The sequence below is a fragment of the Arachis hypogaea genome, chromosome 14 (assembly GCF_003086295.3).
Source record: "Arachis hypogaea cultivar Tifrunner chromosome 14, arahy.Tifrunner.gnm2.J5K5, whole genome shotgun sequence".
Classification (NCBI taxonomy): domain Eukaryota; kingdom Viridiplantae; phylum Streptophyta; class Magnoliopsida; order Fabales; family Fabaceae; genus Arachis; species Arachis hypogaea.
Window position 1 is genome coordinate 25,694,723 of NC_092049.1, and position 13,913 is coordinate 25,708,635.

The following is a 13,913-nucleotide window of genomic DNA, read 5'->3' on the forward strand; positions in this document are numbered from 1 at the left end:
AAGCCCATAGCTAGAGGATGGTTGGAATTTATCCAACACTCTATCATCCCCACTAGCAACTGGTCAGAAGTGACCATTAACCGAGCCATCATGATTCACTGTATCATGTTCGGAACTAAGGTGGAGGTACATGAGGTAATACCTCAAGAACTGTACAAGGTAGCTGACAAGCCTTCCACCTTAGCAAGGTTGGCATTCCCCCACCTTATCTGTCATCTATGCAATTCAGCTGGAATTGTCATAGAAGGAGACTTCCCATTGAGGAGGACAAACCCATTACCAAGAAGAGGATGGAGCAAACTAGAGAGCCCACATGGGCACCTCAACAAGAGCATGTGGAGCTGCCTCAACAAGAAATCCCTGAGATGCCTCAAGGGATGCATTTTCCTTCCCAAGGCTATTGGGATCATTTGCACACTTCTCTAGGAGAATTGAGCTCCAGCATGGATCAACTAAGGATGGGACATCAAGAGCACTCCACCATCCTCCATGACATAAGGAAAGAATAAAAAGCCATGAGGGAAGAACAACAAAGGCAGGGACATGACATAGAGGAAATGAAGCATTCCATTGGATCCTCTAGAAGTAGTAGTGGCTGCCATCACTAAGGTGGATTTGTTCCCTTTAATCCCTTGTTGTTTATGTTAATTTTTTCCGTTTTCCATGTATTTTGTTTTATTGTTTGTTTTTATGTCTTAAGACTATAAATTATCCTATGCATCTTTCACCTTGCTTAAAAAAAAATTATTTTATTTGAAAAAAAAAAGTAAGATGCATGAATTTCGAGTTTTATATTAGGAATAGTTCAATTATGTGATATAGTGGCGTTGCTTTTATTTTCTGAATGTATGAACAAATAGTGCATATTTGATATTGGAGTTAAAGAATGTTGGCTCTTGAAAGAATGATGATAAAAGAGAAGTATTATTGGTGATTTGAAAATTCCTAAAATTGATTCTTGAAGCAAGAAAAAGCAGCAAAAAGTAATTAAAAAAAGGAAGCAGAAAAAAATAAAAATAAGAAAAAGCCAATAAGCTCTTTAAACCAAAAGGCAAGAGAAAAAGCTAGTAGCTCTTAAAATCAAAATACAAGAGCAAGGATCCAAGGCTTTAAGCATCAATTGTTAGGAGGGCCTAAAAAAATATCTTAGCCTAAATAGTGCAATTGAGCTGGTTTCCTAACTATGTGCTTGTGGTGTGAAGGTGTCAAGAAAAAAAAACTTGAGACTGAGTAGTTAAAGTCATGGTCTAAAGCAAAGAGTGTGCTTAAGAACTCTAGACACCACTGGCTAGGGACTCTAGCAAAGCTAAGTCACAATCCTAAGGGGTTCACCCAGTTAAAGTGTTTGTGGCATTTATGTATCCGGTGGTAATACTGAAAAACAAAGTGCTTAGGGTCACGGCCAAGACTCTAAAAAAGCTATGTTCAAGAATTAAAAAGAACTTAACTAGGAGAATCAATAATATCATCTGGATTCTAAGTTCCTAGAGATGCCAACTATTCTGAGCTTCAATTGAAAGTGAGATGCCAAAACTATTCAGAAGGAAAAAGCTACTAGTCCCGCTCATCTATTTGAAACTAAGCTTCATTGAGAACTTTGAAATTTATTGCATCCTTCTATTTCTTTTTATCCTACTTTGTTTTTGATTGCTTGGGGACAAGCAACAGTTTAAGTTTGGTGTTCTGATGAGCGGATATTTTATACGCTTTTTGGCATTATTTTCCTATAGTTTTCATTATGTTTTGTTTAAGTTTTATTAAGTTTATATAGGTTTTAGTGCAAAATTTACATTTTTGGATTCTACTTTGAGTTTGTGTGTTTTCATGCAATTTCAGGTATTTTTTGGCTGAAATTGAGGAGCTGGAGCAAAAGTCTGATTCAGAGACAGAGAAAGCACTGCAGATGCTGTCAGGATCTGACCTCTATGCACTCAAAAGAGCTTTTTTGGAGCTACAAAAGTCCAAATGGCGGGCTCTCAACGGCTATGAAAAGCTAACATTCAGGGCTTTCCAGAAATATATAATAGTTTATACTTTGCTTCGGAAATGAAGGCCCAAAACTGGCGTTCAACACCAGCCATCTGCCCCATTCCTGGTGTTCAACGCCCACAAGGGGGTGGCTGGCGTTCAACGCCCAAACGAGGGTCCCTAGCCAATGTTCAACGCCCTTAAGGGACCCTAGCTCGTGGGAGACACTCAATCTCAGCCTAAACACTCACCAAGTTGGCCCTAGAAGTGGATTTTTGCACTGTCAACTTAGTTTATCTTATTTCTGTAATCCCTAATCATTAGATTAGTATATATATACAAGAGTTCACCCTTGTTAAAGGACTCTTGCCCACTTTTATGTTTAACATTGTATTTTTTTATCAGCACGAAACCTCCTAGGTTAAGGTTAGGAGCTCTGCTGATTTTTATGGATTAATAAAAGTACTACTGTTCTATTCAATTCGTGTATGACTCTATTCTAAGATGTATCTTTGTTCTTCAACCTCTTGAATGGGATTATCCGTGACAATCATCTTCATTCTACATGGGTTCAGTGTGAGTCCTTAACAAGAGATCACTGAACCACCAGCTTGATTATACATCCCTTAGACAGCTAATCTACGACTTCATTGGGGACTTCTCGAGACACCAATTCATCCGAGGTATGGGGAGATTAGGGTCTTTGTGGTAGAAGCTAGAACCAAAGGCACAATATTCTCTTATCCATAAGATTCGACCTTGTCTGTGGCGTTTTGAGTAGGATCACTAAGGGGATGAATTGCAGGAGCTTTACCCTCATTCAGATTGGGTGCATACTAAACCTGGTGTTCGGCCTGAAGGTGGAAGATTGGCGGCCATTAAACCGGCGTTGATCACTTACAGCCTGCCACGGAAAGAATCACTCACAATTGGAGAAAGACAGTAGGAAAGGTTAATCCAGAAGAATGAAGTATCTCCGAAACCTCAACCGTTCTCTTATCACTGGTTTCACTCGAATTAAGTAATTTTATCCCTATTCCAGTGTTATGCGTTTATCTCAACAAACTATCTTTTCTAATCACCTGACTAAGATCTACAAGGTGTCCATAGCTTGATTCAAAACAACAATCTCCGTGGGATCAACCCTGACTCACCTCAGGTATTACTTGGACGACCCAGTGCACTTGCTAGTTCAGTTGTGCGAGTTCTTATTTCGCGCACCAAGCAACCCTCATAAATTAAATAATTGTTTTAATCACTAAAATAAATAATTATAAAAATTATTATCGAAATCCGTCCCCCAACCTTATCTCATTTACAGTGTAAATGAGTAAGGCATGTGCGCATAACACGTGTATATCTCATTTACAGTGTAAACGAGATACATGCAAACTTATCTCGTTTACAGATACGTGTTAAACTAATGCATTTACAGTGTAAACGAGATATAGTAAGACAAATTTTGAACTGTTATAAAAGAATGTGCAACCCTTTACATTCTCCACATACATTTCATATCTTCTTCTCCCCCATTTTTCTTACAAAAAGTAGGCCAAAATATCTAGTAATAGTGGATATCTGGTTGTCTATGTGTACCCCACTTGTTGTATGAGAAACAATGACAATGGGGTGATATTTGAGTATGAGAATACGTTAATATTGCGCACTCACACGTAAGTTCGTTATCTGAGTTGAAAAGTTTGATATTGAGCAACCTTGGTGGCACAGGAAGAAGAGAGATCAGAAGGGTGGGATATAGGTTGCTAGTACTATTGAGTAATGGAGTTTTCCGATTTCAACTATTTCGACTCCAGGGCGACGAGCATGTGCAACTCATGTTTGACATCCATGGAAGAATCATGGCGGAACAAGTAATGGAGCTTTCCGCCGAGGTTGGTGATGGTGGTGGTGGTTCTGTACACTTGATATTTGTGCAGGATGACACATCTCTCGCACCACCACCGATTTTTGTTGCCAGTCTAGTGGAAGACATGGAGGTGGGTAAGGAAGACTCCGACGAAGAGTACGTTACGGGTAGCAACGATAGTGATTCTTCTGAAGATGATGATGAGGAGGAGTTTGTACTAGAGATGCCAGCCAAGACAGCGGTGCACTATGTTTTGCCTCCTCTCACCTGATTCTGGCGCTACCAGATGTACCAAGTTACTATCATACATTAGATCTGGATGCCATGCATGAAAAATATCCGTTTTCCAACACCGGAAAGAGAATTACAACTTAGATGGTGGGGTAGAGTTTCGGGTCAGCCAAAGAGTCAAATGCCGAGATGCAGTAATGCAGGGTGTGAAGAACTACAGTATTAGCAGAAGTGATGAGTATCGAGTGGTCGAATTGTAACACCCAATTATCCTAAGCCTTACCTTTAGCCATAAAGTAAAGGATAACAAAGTGTCATGACAGTTCTAAAGCTCATACCATACTATATATATAGAAAGAAGTAGTAATAATACTAGAAGCATGATGAAGGAATAAAAACTCAAAGTCGCATAAAACGGAATTACAAAGCGCGAAGCGTTCACACACGATAACTAAATGTGTTGGCACAAAAAGATACAAAACATAATATATACATATATAACCTTATGGATAGATCCAGGATACACAAGGTAATAATTAAAGTAAACAAGATATATATAAATATAGTATACAAAAAGAAAACTAGTCACAGCCTGCGGAGTTTAGGCCGACTAGTCAAGAGATACAACGGAGTTTTATAAACGGCTTACTTTCTATCTTTCAAAGGTTAAAGCAAAAGCCTCTAAGGCAACAAAGGATGAGAGAGTAACTACAACAAAAATAAAGTAGAATAAAACAAAGAAGAAACCATCTTCCGCCCTGTCACCATATTCCCAAACTCACCAAGGTGGGTTGCGACCTGCATCTGAAAAACAACAACATATGGTATGAGAACCGGAGGTTCTCAGTATGGTAACTGTTTCGAGGGTTACCTGAAACGTTGAGTTTGGACCGGACGTGAGATATGGGTCTTCTTCGGGTGTCGATCTTTGATCTACCGGTGTAGAGGTGCCGCCTATCCGAGCTCCTCAGTGAGGTTGGGTGGTGGTACCTGCAAGAGACTCCGATGCTTAAGTTAGCAAGGGCTTTAGGTAGATTTTTTGTAGGATCAGAGTATGAGTTATACCTAGGGGCTCCAGTGTATTTATAGTAGAGTTTGATGACCTCCTTTGGAGGAGAGGATCTTTATCTTATCTTATATCCATTGGTAGGATCTTATCTTTTTGGTAACTGATGAGCAGATAATTTATACGCTTTTTGGCATTGTTTTTAGTATGTTTTTAGTATATTTTAGTTAGTTTTTATTATGTTTTTATTAGTTTTTAAATAAAAATCACTCTTCTGGACTTTACTATGAGTTTGTGTATTTTTCTGTGATTTCAGGTATTTTCTGGCTGAAATTGAGGGACCTGAGCAAAAATCTGATTCAGAGGCTGAAAAAGGACTGCAGATGCTGTTGGATTCTGACCTCCCTGCACTCAAAGTGGATTTTCTGGAGCTACAGAAGCCCAATTTGCGTGCTCTTAATTGCGTTGGAAAGTAGACATCTTGGGCTTTCCAGCAATATATAATATTCCATACTTTGCCCGAGATTTGATGGCCCAAACAGGCGTTCCAAGTCAGCTCAAGAATTCTGGCGTTTAACTCCGAAACTGGCACAAAAGCTGGAGTTAAACGCCCAAACTGGCACAAAAGCTGGCGTTTAACTCCAAGAAAAGTATCTACACGAAAATGCTTCAATGCTCAGTCCAAGCACACACCAAGTGGGCCCCGAAGAAGATTTCTGCATTAATTACCTATTTCTGTAACCCTAGGCTACTAGTTCTCTATAAATAGGACATTTTGCTATTGTATTTCACACACTGGATACACTTTTTCATAAACCTTTTCACGTTTGGGAGGCTGGCCATTCGGCCATGCCTAGACCTTTTGTTCTTATGTATTTTCAACAGTGGAGTTTCTACACACCATAGATTAAGGTGTGGAGCTCTGCTGTTCTTCATGAATTAATACAAAGTACTATTGTTTTTCTATTCAACTCAAGTCTATTTCTTCTCCAAGATATTCATTCGTTCTTCAACTTGATGAATGTGATGATCTGTGACACTCATCATCATTCTCACCTATGAACATGTGACTGACAACCACCTCTGTTCTACTAGCAATGGCTTGAATGCGTATCTCTTAGGTTTCTAATCTAAGATTGGAACCTTCGTGGTATAGGCTAGAATTATTGGTGGCCATTCCTGAGATCCGGAACATCTAAACCTTGTCTGTGGTATTCTGAGTAGGATCTGGGAAGGGATGACTATGACGAGCTTCAAACTCGCGATTGTGGGGCGTGTGACAGACGCAAAAGGATCAATGGATCCTATTCCGACATGATCGAGAACCGACAGCTGATTAGCCGATGTTGTGACAGAGCATCAGGACCATTTTCACTGAGAGGACGGGATGTAGCCATTGACAACGGTGATGCCCAACATAAAGCTTGCCATGGAAAGGAGTATGAATGATTGGAAGAAGGCAATAGGAAAGCAGAGGTTCAAGGGGAACAAAGCATCTTCATACGCTTTTCTGAAATCCACCAATGAATTACATAAGTATCTCTATCTTTATTTTATGTTTTATTCATCTTTTAATTATCAATCCTCCATCACCATTTGAATCTGCCTGACTGAGATTTACAAGATGACCATAGCTTGCTTCAAGCCAACAATCTCTGTGGAATCGACCCTTACTCACGTAAGGTTTATTACTTGGACGATCCAGTACACTTGCTGGTTAGTTGTGCGGAATTGTGACAAAGTGTGATTCACGTTTGAGAGCACCAAGTCTTTGGCGCCATTGTTGATGATCACAATTTCGTGCACCAAGTTTTTGGCGCCGTTGCCGGGGATTGTTCGAGTTTGGACAACTGACGGTTCATCTTGTTGCTTAGATTAGGTACTTTTCAGAATTTTTAAGAATGAATTCTAGAGTTTCAAGGTGATGTTCTTACCATCACAAAAGCTGATTGATTCCCATCAATTTAGTTATTGAATGTAATGTCCTGCTGAAGCTTGGCCAAGCATGTCTAATCTTTTTAGACTGAAGCTTTAGACTAACATTGCATGATTCCTGGAATTCTTATTAAAAGTTTTGATTCTCTTTATTTTCTTTTCCATATAAGTTTCGAAAATCACAAAAAAATTTATAAAACCATAAAAATAAAAAATATTTTATGTTTCTTGTTTGAGTCTAGTATCGATTTTTAAGTTTGGTGTCAATTGCATGTTTCTATTTTTCTTGCATTTTTCGAAAATTACATGCATGTGTCTTCATTAATCTTCAAGTTGTTCTTGATGATTTCCTTGCTCTGATCTTTAAATTCTCTTGTTTAGTGTGTTTTGTTGTTTCTCATATGCATTTTTACATTGTTATAGTCCTTAGTATAGAAACTTTTAAGTTTGGTGTCTTGCATGCATTGTTTATTTGATCTTAGTTGCATTTTTATTGATTCCCATCATCAAAAATTCAAAAATATTTTTAAAACTATGTCTTTTCAAGTCAATAATACAGAGAATTGAAGATTCAGAACATTCAGCAGAGGAATCAAATAGAAAAAGCTGGGGGTTCAAAATGCCCAGTGAAGAAGGAAAACTGGCGTTTAAACGCCAGCCAGGTACCCTGGCTGGGAATTTAACGCTCAAAAAGGTAGAGATTTGGGCGTTGAACGCCATAATGGGCACCATTTTGGGCGTTTAATGCCAGGATGACACTAGAGGGAAGATTTTGTTTTTAATTCACATTTTTTTCAAGTTTTCATAATTTTTCAAAATCAAATCTTTTTCAAATCATATCTTTTCAATCATATCTCTTTCAAAATCAATTTCTTTCCATTTTATATTTATTTTTACTATTTTCAAAAATCCTTGCTTTAATTAAAGATTTACTTCAAAATTTTCAAGTTGTTGCTTGCCTATTAAGAAAGGATCAAACTTTAAATCTTAATAATCATATCTTTTAATTTCTTGATAGTCAAGTAATCAACTTTAATTTTAAGAATTTTCTTTTTCTAAATTGATTTTCAATCATATCTTTTCAAACATATCTTTTCAATCACATCTTTTTCAAAATTAATTTTTTCAATCATATCTTTTTTTCTAATTTCAAAATCTTTTTCAAAAATCACTTTATTTCTTTCCCAATCTTAGTTTTCGAAAATTTCAATCAAATTTTCAAATTTCTTTTTAAAATCTTTTAATTTATTTTCGAAAATTCTTCCCCTCTTTTCACATCCTTCTATTTAAAGAACTAAGACTCCTTATCAAGGTGCAATTTGAACTCTGTCCCTCTTGATAAGTTCGACTTCCCTCTTCTCCACCTCCTCCTTCTATTCTTCTTCTCCTCTGACACCTCAAGGAATCTCTATACTGTGACATAGAGGATTCCCTACTTTCTTGTTCTCTTCTCTTTCATATGAGTAGGAACAAAGATAAAGGCATACTTGTTCAAGCTGATCCTGAACCTGAAAGAACCTTGAAGAGAAAGCTAAGAGAAGCTAAAGAACAATTCTCTTTAGAGGGCCTAACAGAACTCTTCAAAGAAGAAGAAACCATGGCAGCCGAAAACAACAACAATGCCAACAATGCAAGGAAGGTGCTTGGTGACTTCACTGCACCTACTCCTGATTTCTATGGGAGAAGCATCTCTATCCCTGCCATTGGAGCAAACAACTTTGAGCTTAAGCCTCAATTAGTTTCTCTAATGCAACAGAATTGCAAGTTTCATGGACTTCCATTGGAAGATCCTCATCAGTTCTTAGCTGAATTCTTACAAATTTGTGACACTGTCAAGACCAATAGGGTTGACCCTGAAGTCTATAGACTTATGCTTTTTCCTTTTTCTGTAAGAGATAGAGCTAGAGCATGGTTGAATTCACAACCTAAGGAAAGCCTGAACTCTTGGGAAAAGCTAGTCAATGCCTTCTTGGCAAAGTTCTTTCCACCTCAAAAATTGAGCAAGCTTAGAGTGGAAGTCCAAACCTTTAGACAGAAGGATGGTGAGTCCCTCTATGAAGCTTGGGAGAGATACAAGCAATTGATCAGAAGGTGCTCTTCTGACATGCTTTCAGAATGGAGCATCATAGGAATCTTCTATGATGGTCTGTCTGAACTATCCAAGATGTCATTGGATAGCTCTGCTGGAGGATCTCTTCATTTGAAGAAGACGCCTGCAGAAGCTCAAGAACTCATTGAAATGGTTGCAAATAACCAATTCATGTACACCTCTGAAAGGAATCCTGTGAATAATGGGACAACTCAGAAGAAAGGAGTTCTTGAGATTGATACTCTGAATGCCATACTAGCTCAGAATAAAATATTGACCCAAAAAGTCAATATGATTTCTCAGAGTCTGTCTGGAATGCAAGCAACAACAGGCAGTACTAAGGAAGCTTCCTCTGAAGAAGAAGCTTATGATCCTGAGATCCCAGCAATGGAAGAGGTGAATTACATGGGAGAACCCTATGGAAACACCTATAATCCTTCATGGAGAAATCATCCAAATCTCTCATGGAAGGATCAACAGAGACCTCAACAAGGTTTCAACAACAATAATGGTGGAAGAAACAGGTTTAGCAATAGCAAGCCTTTTCTATCATCTTCTCAGCAACAGACAGAGAATGCTAAGCAAAGCCACTCTGACTTAGCAACCATTGTCTCTGATCTAATCAAAATCACTCAAAGTTTCATGACTGAAACAAGGTCCTCCATTAGAAATTTGGAGGCACAATTGGGACAACTGAGTAAGAAAATTACTGAACTCCCTCCTAGCACTCTCCCAAGCAATACAGAAGAGAATCCAAAAAGAGAGTGCAAGGCTATAACCACATCTCACATGGCCAAACATGGAGAGGAGGAAGAGGCAGTGATTTCCATTGAGGAAGACCTCAATGGATGCCCACTGACCTCCATGGAGTTCCCTAATGAGGAACCATGGGAATCTGAGGCTCAGACTGAGACCATAGAGATTCCATTCAATTTACTTTTGCCATTCATGAGCTCTGATGAGTATTCTTCCTCTGAAGAGGATGAAGATGTCACTGAAGAGCAAGTTGCTAAGTACCTTGGAGCAATCATGAAGCTAAATGCCAAGTTATTTGGTAATGAGACTTGGGAGAATGAACCTCCATTGCTCATCAAAGAACTGGATGACTTGACTAGGCAGAGATTACCTCAAAAGAGACAGGACCCTGAAAAGTTCTCAATCCCTTGTACCATAGGCACCATGACCTTTGAGAAGGCTCTGTGTGACCTAGGGTCAAGCATAAACTTATGCCTCTCTCTGTAATGGAGAAGCTAGGGATCATTGAGGTACAAGCTGCAAGAATCTCACTAGAGATTGCAGATAATTCAAAGAAACAAGCTTATGGACTTGTAAAGGATGTCTTGGTAAAGGTTGAAGACCATTACATCCCTGCTGATTTCATAGTCCTAGAGACTGGGAAGTGTATGGATGAATCCATCATCCTTGGCAGACCCTTCCTAGCCACAGCAAAAGCTGTGATTGATGCTGATAGAGGAGAATTGATCATTTAAGTGAATGGAGAATCCCTTGTATTTAAAGCTCAAGGATATCCCTCTGTCACCATGAAGAGGAAGCACAAAGAGCTTCTCTCAATACAGAGTCAAACAGAGCCCCCACAGTCAAACTCTAAGTTTGGTGTTGGGAGGCCACAACCAAACTCTAAGTTTGATGTTGAACCCCCACATTCAAACTCTAAGTTTGGTGTTGGGAGGTTCCAACATTGCTCTGAACATCTGTGAGGCTCCATGAGAGCCACTGTCAAGCTATTGACATTAAAGAAGCGCTTGTTGGGAGGCAACCCAATCTTTACTTTAAATTTCTATTTTCTCTTGTTATTTTATGTTTTCTGTAGGTTGATGATCATGTGAAGTCACAAAAACAATCGAAAAAGCAAAAACAAAGTGAAAAACAGACTGAAAAATAGAACACCCTGGAGGAGACAGTTACCGGCATTTAAACGCCAGTAAAGGTAGCAGAATGGGCGTTAAACACCCAGTCTGGCACCATTCTGGGCGTTTAACGCCAGAAAAGGGCACCAGACTGGCGTTTAACGCCAGGAATGGGCAAGAAGCTGGCGTTAAACGCCAGAAATGGGCAGCAGCCTGGCGTTTAACGCCAGGTTTGGCAGCAAGGGGCGTTTTGCACGCCACTTGGTGCAGGGATGAGATATCCTTGACACCTCAGGATCTGTGGACCCCACAGGATCCCCACCTACCCCGCCACTCTCTCTCTTCTTCACCCATTCACCAATCACCTCAATACCTCTTCCCCAAAAACCCCTCACCTATCAAATCCCACCATTCTCTTTGCCACTCACATCCATCCTTCATAAAACCCCACCTACCTCACCATCCAAATTCAAACCACTTTCCCTCCCAAACCCACCCATAATGGCCAAACCACACACCCCTCTCCACTCCTATATAAACCCATCTTCACTCCTTCATTTTCACACAACCTAAACCCCAATTCTCCCCCTTGGCCGAAACACAAAGCCCACTCCATCTCCTCTATTTCTTCTTCTTCTACTCTCTTCTTTCTTTTTTGCTCGAGGACGAGCAACCTTCTAAGTTTGGTGTGGTAAAAGCTAAAGCTTTTTGTTTTTCCATAACCATTTATGGCACCAAAGGCCGGAGAAACCTCTAGAAAGAGGAAAGGGAAGGCAAAAGCTTCCACCTCCGAGTCATGGGAGATGGAGAGATTCCTCTCAAGGGTGCATCAAGACCACTTCTATGAAGTTGTGGCCAAGAAGAAGGTGATCCCCGAGGTCCCTTTTAAGCTCAAAAAGGGCAAATATCTGGAGATTCGACATGAGATCCGAAGAAGAGGTTGGGAAGTTCTCACCAACCCCATTCAACAAGTCGGAATCTTAATGGTTCAAGAATTTTATGCCAATACATGGATCACCAAGAACCATGATCAAAGTGTGAACCCGGCCCCTAAGAATTGGCTTACAATGGTCCGAGGGAAATACTTAGATTTTAGTCCGGAAAATGTAAGGTTGGCATTCAACTTGCTCATGATGCAAGGAGATGCACACCCATACATTAGAAGGGTCAACTTTGATCAAAGGTTGGACCAAGTCCTCATGGACATATGTGAAGAGGGCACTCAATGGAAGAGAGATTCAAGAGGGAAGCCAGTTCAACTAAGAAGGCATGACCTCAAGCCTGTGGCTAGGGGATGGTTGAAGTTCATCCAACGCTCAATCATTCCCACTAGCAACCGGTCCGAAGCTACTATAGACCGGGCTATCATGATACATAGCATCATGATTGGAGAGGAAGTGGAAGTTCATGAGGTTATATCCTAAAAACTCTACAAGGTGGCGGACAAGTCCTCTCCTTTGACAAGGTTAGCCTTCCCTCATCTCATTTGTCACCTTTGCAATTCGGTTGGAATTGACATAGAGGGAGACATTCCCATTAATAAGGACAAGCCCATCACTAAGAAAAGGATGGAGAAAACAAGAGAACCTCATCAAGAGCATGAGGAAATTCCTCATCATGAAATCCCTGAGATACCTCAAGGGATGTATTTTCCTCCACAAAATTATTGGGAGCAAATCAATACCTCCCTAGGAGAATTAAGCTCCAACATGGGACAACTAAGAGAGGAGCAACAAAGGCAAGGAAGAGACATTGAGGAGCTCAAGCACTCCATAAGATCTTCAAGAGGAAGAACAAGCCGCCATCACTAAGGTGGACCCGTTCTTTAACTTCCTTGTTCTTTATTTTCCTGTTTTTCGAAAATTATGCTTTATGTTTATCTATGTTTGTGTCTTTATTACATGATCATTAGTGTCTAAGTGTCTATGCCTTAAAGCTATGAAAATGAATCCATCACCTTTCTTAAATGAAAAATGTTTTTAATTGAAAAAGAAAAAGAAGTACATGAATTTTAAATTTTAAAATAGTTTAATTATTTTGATGTGGTGGCAATGCTATTGTTTTTCTGAATGAATGCTTGAACAGTGCATATTTTTGAATTTGATTGTTTATGAATGTTAAAATTGTTGGCTCTTGAAAGAATGAAAGAAAAAGGAGAAATGTTATTTGATGATCTGAAAAATCATAAAATTGATTCTTGAAGCAAGAAAAAGCAGTGAAAAGCTTGCAGAAAAATATATGCGAAAAAAAAAGGAAGAAAAAGAAAAGCAAGAAGAAAAAGCCAATACCCCTTTAAACCAAAAGGCAAGGGTGATAAAAAGGATCCAAGGCTTTGAGCATCAGTGGATAGGAGGGCCCACAGGAATAAAATCCTGGCCTAAGCGGCTGAACCAAGCTGTCCCTGACCATGTGCTTGTGGCGTGAAGGTGTCAAGTGAAAACTTGAGACTGAGCGGTTAAAGTCGAGGTCCAAAGCAAAAAGAAGAGTGTGCTTAAGAGCCCTGGACACCTCTAATTGGGGACTCTAGCAAAGCTGAGTCACAATCTGAAAAGGTTCACCCAGTTATGTGTCTGTGGCATTTCTGTATCCGGTGGTAATACTGGAAAACAAAGTGCTTAGGGCCACGGCCAAGACTCATAAAGTAGCTCTGTTCAAGAATCAACATACTTAACTAGGAGAATCAATAACACTATCTGGATTCTGAGTTCCTATAGATGCCAATCATTCTGAACTTCAAAGGATAAAGTGAGATGCCAAAACTGTTCAGAAGCAAAAAGCTAAAAGGCCCGCTCATCTAATTAATACTGATCTTCATAGATGTTTTTGGAATTCATTGTATATTCTCTTCTTTTTATCCTAATTGATTTTCAGTTGCTTGGGGACAAGCAACAATTTAAGTTTGGTGTTGTGATGAGCGGATAATTTATACGCTTTTTGGCATTGTTTATA

The 13,913-nt window shown here is 39.4% G+C and overlaps 1 non-coding gene across 1 annotated transcript; it reads right to left on the minus strand.

Moving 5' to 3' along the window:
- Window positions 1-9,009: 9,009 nt before the first annotated feature.
- LOC112745567 (small nucleolar RNA R71) lies at window positions 9,010-9,117 on the minus strand. Its single transcript, XR_003173487.1, has one exon. It is a non-coding gene; the product is annotated as a small nucleolar RNA R71 (small nucleolar RNA).
- Between the last annotated feature and the right edge of the window lie 4,796 nt (window positions 9,118-13,913).